The sequence below is a fragment of the Chiloscyllium plagiosum genome, unplaced genomic scaffold (genome assembly GCF_037043375.1).
Source record: "Chiloscyllium plagiosum isolate Xiang-an unplaced genomic scaffold, Cpla_swu_hap1 HiC_scaffold_39, whole genome shotgun sequence".
NCBI classification, from domain to species: domain Eukaryota; kingdom Metazoa; phylum Chordata; class Chondrichthyes; order Orectolobiformes; family Hemiscylliidae; genus Chiloscyllium; species Chiloscyllium plagiosum.
Window position 1 is genome coordinate 64,393,419 of NW_028270177.1, and position 5,068 is coordinate 64,398,486.

Genomic DNA, 5,068 nt, shown 5'->3' on the forward strand with positions numbered 1-5,068 from the left:
GTTAAATATCTGTCTGGCACAGTTTGAAAATACACAGCAACTCAGCCTCAACAACAGTTTTGGTAAGGAGTTCCACGGATTCACTGGCCCCTGAGCAAAGAAATTACTCCCCATTTCTGAATTAAATTGGCAATACCTAATTCTGAGTTTATGTCCTCTGGTGCTCCCCTCATACCAGAGTAAACCACCTGGCAGTAACTACCCTGTCAAGTTCCCATGAATATTGAACGTGTATAAATGTTATTACGTGATTATAGAGATGCACTCAGCGTCCTTTGTTTCAAGGAGAATAATCACAGCCTAACCAATCATCCCACGAAGCTCCATTTTCTCCTCTGTTGACAACATGTTTATTAATCTCTGCTGTCCCCTGCAGCGTCCTTACATATTATTACGGCACGTGGAGACATTTATGCAAAGAATCCATTGAAATTTCAAGCACAGACGGGAATTGAAACTTGAAATCAGACAGCGACTGGAATCAGATTAGTCCACACAAGGACGAAATAGAATAATGATAACTCTGACAAATGAGGATCTAATCATATCCCACTGACATTCAATGGCTTTACTGTAACCAAATTATCCAGTGTAATAGTCCACAGAGCTAGTATTTAGAAAAATAAACAGATAGAAACTGGCTATATAAACAATTGGACAACAAAAACATGTCCTTTGGTAGACATTTTTTGATTATAAACTCAGCTTGTGTCTCCGTGAATCTTAAATCGTTTGCAAGGCACAAATGAGACGTGGAACATAACTCTCTCCATTTGCCTCGATAGGTGTAACTTCAGTAACACTTAAGGAACTGGACACGGTCCACGACAATGCAGTCACTTGATTGTACCCTCGTCAATACCTGCAATATTCATTCTCTTCACCGCTTAGGCACAATTGCAACAGAGTGCACCAACTACAGGATGCACTGGGGTAAGTCATATGGGCGTATTTGACAGAACCTTCAAAGCTCAATAGCTGTACTGACCAAAAGGACAAGATTGGAGGTTGCAACGAAACACCAGCATTTTCAAGTTCCCCCTCCAAGGCCCATAGCACTCTGATCTGGAAAGGAATCAGTGATAAATTCATTGGTGAAACAGTATTGATGGGCAAAGTTGCATACTTCAGCCTTCCATGTTTTATCTTACAATTAAAAAAAAATGTTTATGTGGTGACTTGACTTGTGCTCAGTCCTTTAGCTGTTCCCTAAACTGGTAGTTGCTAAAGTGGTCAACAATAGAAAATATCCGAAAACGCTCCCAATCAACTGATTCCCCTCAAGATTAGAGTGGTGTTGGAGAAGCACAGCAGGTCCGGCAGCATCTGATGAGCACGAATAATGAACATTTCAGGCAAAAGCCTTTCATCAGGAATGGGACTGGGAGCATATTGGTTGGAGAGATAAATGGGAGTGGGGCGGGGCTGGGGAGAAGGTAGCTGCGAGTGCAGTAAATGGATAGAGGTGGAGGGTGAACATGATATTTCAGGGAAGAAGGTGTAGTGAAAAAGTTGGAATGAGGATGCACAGGTGTGACAGGTCAGGAGGACGGTGATGAGCTGGAGGTTGGGAAATGGGGTAAGGTCGGGGGAGGGGAAATGAGGAAACTGGTGAAGTCCCAATTGATGCCCTGGGTTTGAAGGGTCCCGAGGCGGAAGATGAGGAGGCCCAATGGAGGAGGCCCAAGATCTGCATGTGCTCGGGAGAGTGGGAGGGGGAGTTGAAATGTTTGGCCATGAGGGCACTGGGATTGATTCTTGTGGGTGTCCTGGCGATAATCTCTGAAGTGCTCTCTGAGAAGACATCCGGTCACCCCAATTTAGAGTAGACCGAATTGGGAGCAACGGACACAAGAAATGACATGTGTGGAAGTGCAGGTGAAACTTTGATGGATTTGTAAGCCTCCATTGGAGCCTTGGACAGAGATGAAAGGGTAGATGTGGGCGCAGGTTTTGCAATTCCTGCGGTGGCAGAGGAAGGTGCCGGGAGGGAAGGGTTGGACATTGGAGGGCGTGGACGTGACTAGATAGTCACAGAGCGAATGGTCTTGGTGGAAAGTGGATAGGGCTGGGGAGGAGAACATATCCCTGGTGATGGGATCCGTTTTGAGTTGGCGAAACTGTCAGCGGATGATGTGATTTATGCAGAGGTTGGTGGGATAGAAGATGAGGACCTCGGGGTTCTGTCTTGTTGTGGTTGGAGGTTTGGGGTTCATGAGTGGAGTACGGAACATGGATGAGGTGCGTTGGAGGGCATCTTCAACCACATAGATTGGGAAGTTCCGGTCTTTAAAGAAGGAGGCCATCTGGTATGTTCTGTGGTGGAACTTGTCCTTTGGGAGCAGAGGGTAAAAACAATGATTGCAGATGCTGGAAAGCAGAGTTTAGATTAGAGCGGTGCTGGAAAAGCACAACAGTTCAAGCAGAATCCGAGGAGCCGAAAAATCGCAAACGCCCTTCATCAGGAATACAGGCAGAGAACCTGAAGGGTGGAGAGATAAATGAGAGTAGGGTGGTGGTGGAGAGAAAGTAGCATAGAGTACAGAACACACCAGATGGTCTCCTTCTTTAGAGACCGCAATTTCCCTTCGCATGTGGTTAAAGATGCCCTCCAATGCATCTTGTCCACATCCTGAACCTCCGCCCTCAGACCCAACCCCTCCAACCATAACAAGGACAGAACCGCCATGGTGCTCACCTTCCACCCTACCAACCTTCGCAGAAACAAAATCATCCGCCGACATTTCCACCACCTCCAAACGGACCCCACCACCAGGGATATATTTCCCTCCCTATCCCATTTCACCTTCCACAAAGACCGTTCCCTCCGTGACTATCTGGTCAGGTCCACGCCCCCCAACAACCCATCCTTCCGTCCTGGCACCTTCCCCTGCCACCGCAATAATTGCAAAATCTGCGTCCACACCTTCTCCCTCGCCTCCATCCATGGCCCCAAAGGAGCCATCCACAGGCATCAAAGTTTTACCTGCACATCCACCAATATAATTTATTGCATCCGATGATCCTGATGCGGTCTACTCTACATTAGGGAGACAGGACGCCTCCTAGCTGGGATGTTGCCTTACCTGTTGTGGTTTTCCAGCACCCAGATCTCGAAGCTGAAAATAGTCTCAGCCTATCCAGCCTTTCATTATAACTCAAACCTTCCACACACAGCAACATGCGTGCATACTTTTTTGCACCTGCTCCAGCTGAATAATATCATTCCTACAACTGGGCAACCGGAACTGGACATAATATTCAAGAAGAGGCCTCATCAATGTCCTGCAAAGCTTCAACATAACGTCCCGACTCCTATACACGAAGGACTGAACAATGAAGGGAAGTATGTTAAATGCCTTTGAACCACCTTATCTGTAGGTGATGAAAACTACAAGGAATTATGCACCTGCACCCCGAGCTTCCGTGTTCTCCAACACTACGCAACTTGTTGTTGTACCAAAATGCAATACCTTCCATTTATCCAGATTGAACTCCATGTTACATTTTTCAGTCCAACGACTCATTGGATGAAGATCCTTTTGAAACTTCGATAATCTTCCTCACTATCTACAATTCTGGCGTCGCCTGCAAACCGACAAAGCATGCCTGCAGTGAGTTCCACTGTTTTCTCATATAGATCAATGATTCATATTTACTTGTAGTGGCCGTGATTTAGCAATGTGCAGATCATACAACAGTTAGTCATGCAATTACCCATGAGGAAGAAAGCCGCAGACTGCAGGGAGATATTAAACAATTGGAAATGAAAATGGTGAAGGAAATTCATTCCAGGCAAGTTGGTGATAGTGAAGCAAGTTCAAACTTCAAACCAGCCGCCCTCGCTCCAGTTGTGGCACTCAGCTCTCTCAGCAAGCTGCTCTGTAGATTGCTATAAACGGGGAAAACTTTTCCCTTGTGTCCCGCCTTTGGCCAGGAGCACTCCCAACCTCGGAATTACTTTCGCCTCGAAACCGTCATAGAAATGCCCTGCATTCACCGGTTGTGTCACTGGAGTTTTCGAGTATCTGTGCGACCTCATTCCCATCCCGACTTCCAGGTGGAACTTCGCGACTGCGCCACTCCATTCCTCAGATTCTGAGGCTGGGAATTGGGACTATGTGGCAGCAGTGGTTACTGCCTTGTGTGGGGAAACTGGTGAAGTAGCCGATGTTAAACTGCATTACTATTGAAGCAGACATTTCAACAACACCTGCACTGTCCCCGGAGTTTTTGATGTTTTCGAGAAATCTATTTATCTCAGCCTACAGCATATAAATAATGGAATCACCACAGCCACTGGGGGAACCGATATTAAACGGTCAGCCCATTCTGAGTTCCCACGTATCTGCCACTGTTCGCTCATCACTGATATTGTGCATTTGGTGCGCTGCCTAACATTTCCTATGATACAGTACTTATTGCATACTGCTCGTGTGCGTGTTTGTGGGACGCCGTGATGGTATAGTGGTTAGTACTCTGCGTTGTGGCCGCAGCAGCCTCGGTTCGAATCCGACTCACGGCACTAATCGCTCTAAGTGTCCCAGTTTTTGTGAAACACAAAGGAATCAGTTGCTTTAACATGGTAATTTTCTCCAAGGTGATGATCTTTTCCCTTCAAATTCTGCTTGCTCACATCCCTGTGTTTCATATGTCAGAATTCAAATCCACCCGTTCTCAGAAATTTCTCTCCCTCCTTCGATTACTAACTGAACGTTCCGTCCCACACCCCCATTTCATTAATTTAGCGATGCCAGTGTTGGACTATGGTGTACAAAGTTAAAAATCACACAACACTGCCTTGTATGTTAAGTATGTTAAGTATGGAAGTATGTAAAATGCCTTTGAACCATCTTGTCTGTAGGTGATGCAAACTACAAGGAATTATGCACCTGCACCCCTAGCTTCTGTGTTCTCCAACACTACGCAAAGCCCTACTCTTGTTGTTGTACCAAAATGCAATACCTTCCATTTATCCAGATTGAACTCCATGTTACATTTTTCAGTCCAACGACTCATTGGATTAAGATCCTTTTGAAACTTAGATAATCTTCCTCATTGTCTACTA

The 5,068-nt window shown here is 45.8% G+C and overlaps 1 non-coding gene across 1 annotated transcript; it reads left to right on the forward strand.

Annotated features, from left to right (window-relative positions):
• The first annotated feature begins 4,453 nt into the window (after positions 1-4,453).
• Positions 4,454-4,525, forward strand: trnah-gug (transfer RNA histidin (anticodon GUG)). The gene has a single exon. It is a non-coding gene; the product is annotated as a tRNA-His (tRNA).
• Positions 4,526-5,068: the final 543 nt, after the last annotated feature.